At 45.1% G+C, this 11,552-nt stretch overlaps 1 long non-coding RNA gene across 1 annotated transcript; it reads left to right on the forward strand.

The window, feature by feature from the left end:
- The first annotated feature begins 9,141 nt into the window (after window positions 1–9,141).
- Window positions 9,142–11,552, forward strand: LOC116082229. Its single transcript, XR_004115219.1, has 2 exons — window positions 9,142–9,192; window positions 11,064–11,552. It is a non-coding gene; the product is annotated as an uncharacterized LOC116082229 (long non-coding RNA).

Below are 11,552 nucleotides of genomic sequence, written 5' to 3' on the forward strand. Positions count from 1 at the left end.
GAAAAACTCCCTCGGATCTTCTGGCTCTTACTCCCACAGCCTGACTGCGTTTATGAAAACAGGCCTCATTTGCAAGTCAGAGATGGAAACAAGAGCGCCAGCTTCGCACAGCCCACGCCGTTCCCAGTTTGTGTGCAGGTTCAGACACGTGCTCACGCGTGCACTACAGCTACACCACGTGCATACACACAGCTGCTCAGATCGTTGTTGGGCAGGGTGCAACGGATTCCAAAACCACTTCAGAGCTGGATGTAGCAAGCTGACCCTTCAGGTAAGCATTATCCTAAGACTTAAGACGATGAGGGGAGGGCGAGTCTCCCAAGCCCCCTCCGTCATACAAACACGCGGCTTGGAGTGAATGTAGCTGCTAGTTTTGCAAGCTATGGGGAAACTGCCATGGACGCCATCTTGAAATCTTTCTTTAAGTTGGGGAGTGGGAAGGACGCTTTGTGCTGTTAAACATGGCGGAACTGAAGAAGAGTTTTTGGAATTGAAGTTTTTTTGTTTTTTTGTTTTCTCTTTGCATAGTTTATGTTAAGCTGTATACATATTCATGCTCTATAGAAAAATATGTTTATAGTTCCATCCCCCACTCCAATGAGTGAGGTTAAAAAATGTTTGCATAAAAAAAAAATCACTCTAGAGTAGCGGTTCTCAACCTCCCTATTGCACCTCATGCTGTGGTGACCCCCCCAACCATACAATTATTTTTGTTGCTACTTCATAACTGTAATTTTGCTACTGTTGTGAATTGTAATGTAAATATTTTTGAAGGTAGAGGTTTGCAAAGGGGGCCATGACCCACAGGTTGAGAACTGCTGTTACAGACTCTGGGCAGTTTTGTCTGACCTTTGCAGTAATGTTCTGGTCTTGAAAATTACCCTGAGTCACAAAGGAGTCTTCCACAGTCTCTGCACTGAGATCTTGTATCTGGTTTCTGGTTGGCTTTAGGAGAGGAAATATAAAGAAGGGATTTATTCCTGGAAGCAGCACTCTCTCCTCTTCTATGTCTTTAACCCTTCTTCCCCACAGGGCTGCTTTTCTGGCTCCTGTCACACTCTCTGCTTTGCTCTGGGTTAGGGTCTGGTATCAGTTATCTGCACTATAGAATGAATCAATTCAATTCACATCTAACTCCTATGTTAGAAGCTAATATTTAATTTTCATCTAGCTACATTTGGTCTTATAATGAAACTACAGGCATCTCTGAAGTCAGAAATCTGGGTTCCTGGCTCCTGCAACCGAGGGGGAAGGCAAGCCCTGGGAGCAGCCCCATAGCTCTGTGATAAATACCTCCACTTTAGCTATAGCATATCACCATTTATTACCCTGTCCCTTCAAAAAGAAACCCCTCAGTGGGCATACTGCTAAGAGAACGATTACAAATAACATGTCATCTGCAAATGTACATAGGCCTGGGGGTTTGAAAAGTAAAATTCTTTATACTTCCATGTAAAATTGTACTTTCTCCATATGATGCTAAGTAACAGTGAAATGAGAATATATCATGATCTATGGTGCTAGATTAAGAGATGACTAAATAACATCCCAGAGAAGTGAAATCTTTGAAGGTCTGTCATTGATCAATGAATTAAGTACTTGAACCAGAAAAGAGGTGGGGTGGTCTCTGGCTCCTTATCAAGCTTCTTATTTCAACTCCAGATATTCCTGAGCGATCTAATGAAAAGGGATGGAAAATGGCGACTATTCCTTGATAGTGGAAATGAAAGACGAGTCTGAGTGTGGTAGCGCACGCCTGTAAATCCAGCACTCAGCAGGTAGAGACAGGAGGATTTATATAGATCAGGGCCATCCTTGACTACAAAGCAGGTGGCCCCATCTTGCAGGTATGTGCATCTGGGACTCTTCACCTCACCGCTTGATAGAACAGGAAGCAGAGAACAGACAGGCCAGATTATAAACCCCAAGGCCTGTTCTCAGTGACCCACTTCCTCTGAGGAGACACCAAACTCCTGAAGGTTCCACAACCTTTCAAAACAGAGCCAACAGCTAGAGACCAAATGTTCAAACACAGGAGCCTATGAGGGACATTTTAACATTCAAATCCAAACACCCCCTTACCCAAAATACAATCTATATGGTACAACAAAATGTGATGTAAGGATGTGATATAAGAAAAAAGGGCTACTTAGTTGTAGGCATAATTATAGCATGGTACAGTGTAGGCATTCAATAAGTGGGTGTTGAAGAGGTGAATGGTGGGATTGGAGAGAAACTGTGTGTAATGGCTACACAAGGATGGGGACTCAATCCAACCCTCTAGAACCCAACAAGCTAGATGTGCTCATGCATCCTTGTAATCCCGCACTGGAGACGTAGAGATGGGAAGGTCCCTGGGGCTCACTGGCCACCGGCCTAGCTGACTCTGAGTCCTGAGTCATAAACGTAAGGTAGAGAGGGATGGAGCAAGATACCCAATATGGTTGACTCTGACCTCCACATGCACATGCATGCATTTGCATGCCTGAATTTGTACATACATGGTACAGGGGGGAGGGAAAGAGGGAAATAGGGAGAGAGGGAATCACTAGGCCTAGTAATACACACCTGCAATCACAGTACCTAGGAAGAGGCAGGAGGCTCATGAGTTCCAGCCTTGCATAGACTGTATACTGAGACTGTCTCAGAAAAAAAGAAAAGCAAAAGAAAAACAGGAAGAAAGAAAGAAAGAAAGAAACAGAGAAAGAAAGAAAGGAAGAGAAAGAGAGAGAAAGAAAGGAAGAAAGAGAGAAAGAGGATGGATGAGCTCTATATTAAGATTTTAAGCTACATAAATACCTTCCGTTTCATTCAGCCAGCTGTCAGTGTTATGATTAAATTAAATTCACTTAGTTCCATCCACCCTCTTCAAGTATGAAATTTAAGCAGGCAAGACCATAGGCACTCTCCCTTTCTTTCTACTTCTCAGTAAGGCAGGTCTTTGGCTGCAGAGGTGGCTAATGGATGCTGGTGACTAGAGGATGAAGGCTTCCTGTCACCAGGCTTGACCCTGTGGAGGGATCGCCACACCCTGCTCATCAGCAAGGCTACCTTCTTTCTTTGAGCCTGATTACCAGCATCCTCTTTTCTTTTTTTACTGAAAGACGAGAGGGGCAAGCAGCCTCCAACCTTCATATCTGTCTGGGGTGTGTGTGTGTGTGTGTGTGTGTGTGTGTGTGTGTATCTCACAAGGACAGACAAAAATTATGACATTTGCATCTTGCATCTTTTGTGAGGAGTACCATTCTTCTCTTAAAAGATACAAGACAGAGAAATTCTACCATGATAAGGTAAAACAGAAAAACTCCACCATGATGGCAGGAAGATGAGCCGGGTAACAGCAAGTACTCCTTCTATGTGGCTCAGTGTATGACTTGGTGGACTCTGGCTTGGAGTCACATGTGTCCCGCTGGGACTAGAGCCAATGCCCTTCTGGTATGAGCATCTTAGCATAAGCAGGCTACTGAGCAGCTCTGTCCAACCCTGATATTAGAGTACTGGCCTCTTCCTCGCCCTAATCAGGCATTTGGAGGTAATGCCATTGCTTTGACAGGCTACTGTGTCCCATCTTCCTGCCATGCTTTTCCCTGTACCCCTCGCTGTGACGACCTGCTATCCGTGCATGGGCTGAGTTCCCATGAAGCCAAGGGATCTCAGGCTGGGGCAGCAACACAGGACATTCCAGAAGTAGCTGGGCCAATCCACTTGCTGACTATTCCTGGCTTGGGAGGAGAAAGTCTTTTTCTTTTAACCTGTGGAAATGACAAAGGATGGGTTCTCAAAGGCCTATCTTGTGAAAGGACCGTCCTCTGCTTACCCGCTTCCCTCTCTGAAATGCTCCTCTCTCCCCAAGTGCAAAACCCTGGGTTATTACTAGTCTGTTCACACGCATTTGATAGCATGTGCTTCAAGTCGAAATCAGACAACGTTGGGGAACTGTAAGTGCTCACTGCTCCCAACACTGTAGCCTAAGAGCCACCCCGTCTCAGCAGTACAGTCCGTGTCCCAGAGTGGGCTCTACCAACAGAGTTCCTTCAGCAAGGCTCTCAAATGTCAGGAGGCAAATTCTGCAGATTTGGTTGCCTGGTTGACGGAGATAAAGTCACATGATACAGCCCTGGCTGGCCCAGAACTCACTATGTAGACCAGGCTAACCTTGAACTCAGGGAGATCTACCTGCCTCTGACTCCGGAGCACTTGGATTAGAGATGCGAAGCAGCAGGCCAGGCTTTCATGGATTTCTTGAAGGCAAGTTCTGTTCTATGTTCATCTCCTACGGCTGCTATAACTCATTAATATAAACTTGGGGATTTAAAACAATAGAAATTTGGATTCTTCAAGTTCCAAGTCTGAAGTCTATATATGAGCAGGGCCACCTTCCCTCTGAAGGCTCTAGACTCCTCTAGTCCTTCCTTGTCTTACCTGGCATCAGGTAGCTCCTGGCCTTTCTCCATTTGTGTCTGCATTGCTCTAATCCAGCGGTTCTCAACCTGCAGGTCAAGATCCCTTTGGGGGTTGAATGACCTTTCACAGAGATCACCTAAGACCATTGGAAAACATAGATATTTACATTACATGATTCATAACAGTAGCAAAATTACAGTTATGAAGTAGCAATGAAAGTAATTTTATAGTTGGGGTCGCCATGACATGAGGAACTGTACTCAAGGGTTGCAGTGTTAGGGGCGTTGGGATCCATTGCTCTGCCATGATCTTCTCTTCTCTATATGTTCATCTGTATCTTTAGAGGCATCTGCTGTTGGACTTACGATCCACCCAGATAACCCAGATCTTATGAAATCTTTAAATTGGTTACCTCTGCCAGGTTTCTTTTCTGGCATGAGGTTACATGTTCAGAAATTTGGGGAGTTATGATGTAGATATTGCTCCTAGGAAGCTGTTGCTCAACATACCACATCCCAATGCTGCACCTCACTCCTAAGTCAGGGTTAGACTAATGTACTGTAGGGCAATTAACCGCTCTGCCCTACATTGCTCTGCTCTCTGTATTACTTCTGCCACTGTGACAAAATACTCAAGCAATCAACTTATAAAGACGAAAGGTTTACTTTAGCCCACAGCTCAAGGTTTTAGAAATGGTTGGTTGTTCCATTGCTCTGTGACTTGTGACAGCATAGTACATCAAGGTAGGAACTCATGTTGGAGGAAGCTGCTCACCTCTCGGCAGCCAGGAAGTATCAGGGACAGTGTCTAAGGTCCCAGACCTCCCTTAAGAATCTCAGTGGCCTCCCTTCTTCCTCACTCCCCATAGGTTCTTCCGCCTCCATACAGCAGCACAGGGTGGTGCCCAAGCCTCTGATCCAAGAGTCTTTGGAGGACACGGGCTCAAACATAACTCGATCACCCCACATTGTACTGAGCATTGTTTGTAGAAAGGGATATTACCTTGGTGTCCAGCACAGGAAATGCACGAGGAGGCATATTTCTTGCTCTCCGGAAGTTCCTAGCCAAATGTGTCAGAGACTACAACATCTAGATCATCAATTATACACCATGACTGATGCTATGAAATCCAGGGAAGACGTCACACAAGAAACCTACAGCCCATGTGCCAGTTCCAATCAGAGTCATCTTTTTGTCCATGTGTCACAGAATTGGCTTAACTGGGAAACGAATGCTGATGGAGGAAGAGTGGTGGCCTGAGAATGAGAGAGGGTCCTTCCCTGGAGAAGTTTCTCCTGAGCATGATCATTTCATGTCTGAATGTTGACAACAAGGAGAGACATTTAGTACAAACCCTGCACTGGGTGTGTATATAATGCATTTGACTCTGAGCAGAGAGCATGGCGCACAGAAACTGTTCCCCTGTGCACAGAAGCAATGCCTTCCAAAAAAGTCGGCTCCAAATTTGTGCACAAATCAACAGCTTGGACGAAGGCCAAGAGGCAAACTCACTCCTTCACTGCCGAGTTATTTAAGCATTTAATGCTTCAGGCATGAGAGGCTGTATGTGAGCCTCTGTGTGAAAGCTGTGTGTTGATTGCACTGGATGGGAAATGGCCTGGCTCACACACACACACACACACACACACACACAGAGAGAGAGAGAGAGAGAGAGAGAGAGAGAGAGAGAGAGAGAGAGAGAGAGAGAGAGAGAGAGAAATGAGCCGTGCTGTCTTCATTGATCACGGACCTTTTAGTAAGACTGGACCTTGGCTTTCCTAAGCAAGTGAGTGCTGTCATAGTTTGAATGAGAAATATCTCCCAAAAGTTCCTGTATCTGAACACTTGGTCCCACTGATGTTGTTCTTTGAAGAAGTTATAGAACCTTTAGGCAGTATGGTCTTGATGGAGGAAGTACATCCCTGCGGATGGGCTTTGAGGGGGTAAAGCCTCACCCTACTGCTCCTCCTCCTCTTCTTCCTCCTCTTCATCCTCCTCCCCCTCTCTCCCTCACTGCCCCCCTCCCCACCCCCTTCCTATGAACATCCAAGCTGTGATCAACTTTCTTCTCCTGCTGCCATACCTTCCCCACTATTGTGGATTCTTTCCCTCTAGAACCATAAACTAAAATAAAGTCTTTCTTCTGTTGTCTTTTTTCATAACAGAAAAGCAACTAATACAGGATCCCAAGTTGTTTAGACATTACTCAGGCCACTAAGATGCCAAGAAGAGAAACTAAACAAAAGTCGACTAAATGATTCTAGAAGGTTCTGTCTCACAGCAGAAGTTCCTCTCTGTGGCTGAAATCTCTTGTATTTTAGGAGACAATTTGTAGGTAATGTTTACTCTTGAGGCATAGAAGGGACACACACAGGCATAGAAGGGACACAGGCAGAGAAGGGACACAGGCAGAGAAGGTGGCATAGTCAGTGTGCAGATGACCTAGACCATTATGACTCAAAATAAGACTATTTTATTTTATAGAGAGACTCGGAGACTCTTTTCCTTAAAGGACACATACTGTGGTACAGCAAAATGACTTTTCTAGTATTTTGTTTTGTTTTTTAGTTGAAATGTAATGGACATTATGAATAAGTTATTCTAAACTAGCTCTTGTCCTAAGAGCCCTATTATTACCTTCAAATAAAGAAATTAGCTCTGGAAGAAAAATTTTAAGAAAACTATTAAGGACCTACCAATAACCACCAGAGTTCAAAGACAGCTTCTAGAAAGCCATGCTTTGTTAGAAACTTCAGGAAACAAGCTCTTGTCTGAGAGAAGTGGCTGCTGGGAAACATAGGTGAGCAGAATTTGCCATTTGCTTCCAGAGTAACTTATGATGACTTCTGAATAAAGACATTAATGTGTAGTCTCAGCGATGATTCCACTAGGAATCTCACTGCTACCTCTAGGAGGCTGATGGTGCAGCTGGCACAATCTACCATGACAATGGGAATCGACCTGCTGGGTTCCCAGGTCCTCAGAGCATGTCCGTCAGCACAGACCTTAGACAGCTCTCAAAGAGCCAGCCAGGCTCTGGCTTACATAAGTAAGTATGCCCACCACGAAAATAAGTCTTGATTCACTTTTCATTCCTCATTCAGTCTCCGAGGAGGTGGCTAATTCTGCCTAATGATGTCCTCTGGGAAGATGGTGGCATGCCTAAAGATGTCCTCTGAGAAGATGGTGGCATGGTACACTGTGTACCTTAGACAGTCTCCTCTTTCTTTTTCCAGACCTTACTGAGACACACTAATTTTGCAGTAAACATCATATGTGGGCCTACTATGTGCCAAGCATGTTGTGCTAAGCATTAGTGATGAAGAAAAGTTAGCCAGTCAACATACAGTCTGCCTTCTATAACTAAAGGTTCTAAAGCAACAGATACAACAAGTCTTGTGTCAAAAATAATTGAGAACTAGCTCAAGGGATAAAGGCACTGGCTGCTAAGTCTGATAACCTGAGTTTGATCCCTGGGACCCACATGGAAGAAAATAGAGAGCCAGCTCCAATCAATTATTCTCAGACATCCATACATGCACACATATGAACACATGCACATACACACACACACACACACACACACACATGAGGAAGCATGGGAATTAAAAATTCAAAGAATAAGGATTGGGAAAGTGTGCCTTTACTGAACACATTCACACATTTTCTCTTCCAAGGACTCCCTAAGTAGTACAGCATAATAATTATTTCCATGGCATTTACTTTGTGTCAGGTATTGCAAGTGATCCAGAGCTTGTTTAAAGCATACAGGGGGATGTGTATAATAGGTTTAAGCAAACACTGCATCATTTTAAATAAGTACCTGCAGATTTGGGTACCCACAGCAGGGAACAGGGTCTCTTAGAGTCTGTCCCATATGACTACTCAGCTGAGGCCAGTTCTCACCTCCCACCACATGGGGTCTAGGGATGCAGTTCAGGCTCAGTAGCAAGCTCTTTTACCTGGGAGCCAACATCACAGTGGGATAATACAGTAGGAACATGTGCATTGCCTACGTGATGACTCAGGGTAGTTCTGGAGAATCTAACTCCTTCTTCTGTCCTCCCTCCATGGGTACCTCTCACACACGTGGTGCACATAAAGTCATGCAGACACACACACATGAAAATAATATTTAAGAAAAAAAAGAAATACATTTAAAGAACCATCAGAAACTAGTCTTGAAAGATGCCCCCCCCATGTGTATGACAGATTAGGAAGATAAAAATCAAGATTAAAGTGAGTGGCATCCTAAGCTGCTGGTGAAGGAGCAAAAACCTTGACTACAAACATTGTGGGCATCTGAAAACTCCTTTCTCTTTTGTTCCTGATTAAAGCAAGTTGACTCGTTGATTTTCATTGCTTCTAAAAGTATCTTCTGCAAACAGCGTTAAGCATTCAGAGAGAAAGGAACCCTTATACATTGCAGATGAAGGTATAAACTAGTCCAGTTACCATTAGCTAGTAGCTCTTGGATATAGTCCTAAGTCAGCTGGCCACAAAGATGCTTATATTGCCTTTATTAGTCGGGGTTCTCTGGAGTCACGGAACTTATGGAATATCTCTCTATGACCTACAGTCTGCAGTCCAACTAAGCCAACAATGATCAGCTGTGAACTGGAAGTCCTGCTCAGTCCCACGAGGCTAGTTGTTTCAGCTGGTCTTCTGGAGAAGTAGGTTCCAACAGACGTGCTGGCAAGTCAGTGCAAGCAGGTGAAGAAGAGCGAGTCTTCCTTCTTCCGATATCTTTATGTAGGTCTCCAGCAGAAGGTGTGGCTCAGATTAAAGGTGTGTACCATGGGACTGGGACTTGCTTTGCCCCAGGCTGACCTTGAATTAACTCAAAGATCTCCTCGACTCAGTCTCTTGGGAATAAAGACCTGTACGACCTTGCCTGAGCCTAAGCTTTTCATGGCCACTATGCCTCAAGATCTCTGTAGTTCATTCCAGATCTAGTCAAGTTGACAACCAGGAATAGCCACTACACCGCTGCATTGACTGTGGCACTGTTCACAGTAGCCATGTTATAGACTCTACACCGCTGCATGACTATGGCACTGTTCACAGTAGCCATGTTATAGACTCAACCTCGGTGTCCTTTGTGGGTTTTGGGTGAAGTTCTTCCCATTGAGTAAAGTTCTGAATGAATGGGTATCTGACATGGGCTGGCCATGTTAAAGACCAAGACCTCTGATTCATGGTAAACTAGCAAAGTTTTTCACCTGCCTCAATCAGGATCAGAAACGCAAAGCTTTCCTCTGGCCCAAACACAAGTGCTTATGAATGATTGACCAGTGTGTGCAGAAACTAGCAACCGCAGCTTCCTGAGACTGTTCAACGGCAGGATTAGCTAACTCCTCCCCCTAATAAGCAGGCTGAGGTCCCTGGCAGTCATGTGGTACTTGGCACTGCTGCATCAGAATGAACACAGCTTCTCTGTATGTCTGTCTTTTTCTTATGTCCTCACTAGCCCTACTCAGGGTTCCAGAACAAAGTAGTGGAGGATCCAGCAGCCCATTCACAGGCCAGTGGGCACAAAACTTGATATATGTGCCCAGTGGAGTTTCATCTAGTTGTAAAGAGCGAAACTGTCGTTTTCAGGGGGAAAATGTATAGAACTAGAAAATATCATGCTAGGAGAAATGAGCCAGACCTAGACAGGCAGACACCTCTGCCTCTACTACCCTCTCAACTCTCCTCCCTATGCCCTAAATAAACTCTATTCTATACTGTACTGGGGAAGAGATGCCTTGGTATAGGCCCACGGAGGCACCCTCTTCCCCCACACCTCACCAGACCCCCCATAGAACATATCTTATATCTCTTTATCTTTTTATAAACACATCAGAAAACATGTACAAGGATGCTGTGTCCATGTATGGGCAGATCATATGGAAGTGATATGCTGTGTAATACAAATACTTTGAAAAGCAACTTTAAAAATAATGATGTTTCTCTCCACACTCAGTGACATTTAAATTTAGCAGCCTTTGCAAGGAAAGCTAATATAACTTAAACTCCTATTTAGAGTTCCTTGAAAGTGGAAAGCCAACCTTCCCCTCCCAGTTTGAGTGCATGGTGCTCTGTACCCATGCCAACTGTGTTAGGTAGGTAGGTATCTGTGAACAGACACCATGCTCAAGGAAACTCTAATAAGAACAACATTTAGTTGGGGCTGGCCTACAGGTTCAGAGGTTCAGGCCATTATCATCAAGTCAGGAGCATGGCAGCATCCAGGCAGGCATGGTGCAGGAGGAGCTGAGAGTTCTACATCTTCATCTGAAGGCTGCTAGCAGAATACTGGCTTGCAGGCAGCTAGGATGAGGGTCTTAAAGCCCACACCCACAGTGACACACCTACTCCAACAGGCCACACCTTCTAATAGTGCCACTCCCTGGGCACCATGCCAACCTCGGATGGCAGCTCTGAGGAATACCAACTGGAGGCCCCCACCTCCTCTGCCCACCTACATGAACCTGTCCCAGCATGTCCCTGATGGAGCCCTTGCCCCTGCTCCTTCCAGCTAGTAGTGCCGTAGAGCTCAGCTACAGCCCCCTTTGTTGCTGACCAGCCCTAGCGATTCTAAACTTCCTCTATGGCATCCAGCTGGCTTGGCTTCCCAGGAGCCCCCACTCATCAATGCTCGTTCTTCTCTCCAGCCAACAAGAAGAAACCATTGGGAAAAGTTAATTCATGGCCATCCATGGCAGCTTGAAAGACACTTCAAGAACTCAAGAAAGGTCGAAGGAGGTACAAGAAAAGGGAGGGTGGTGAATTGGTTTCCTAATCAATGCTGCTCAGTCCTTCTTCAGGGCATGACAAGTAGAAAAAGAAAATCTTTGTAGGGTCTATTTGATGCTCACGGCCAGACAGGACCAGCTCTGGGCCTGGGTCCAGCCTACACTGCACCTTTGTTGCCACTGTGTCTTCGCTTGCCACACACTGCTCCAGAACAGGGCTTCCAGGTCTCAGGAATGCTAGCACAGCTGCCTCCTGAAGGATGCCAACATCCTGAGCAAGACTGGAACACAGCAGGGCCAAAGTGTAGGAAAGCATAGTGGACAGGCCATTTGCATCGTGTGTAGCAACCACCAAAATAAAGAAATAAATATTTAAAAAGGTCCAAATGAGGACCAACTAGTACTGAA

This window comes from Mastomys coucha, unplaced genomic scaffold (genome assembly GCF_008632895.1).
Source record: "Mastomys coucha isolate ucsf_1 unplaced genomic scaffold, UCSF_Mcou_1 pScaffold7, whole genome shotgun sequence".
Taxonomy (NCBI): Eukaryota; Metazoa; Chordata; class Mammalia; order Rodentia; family Muridae; genus Mastomys; species Mastomys coucha.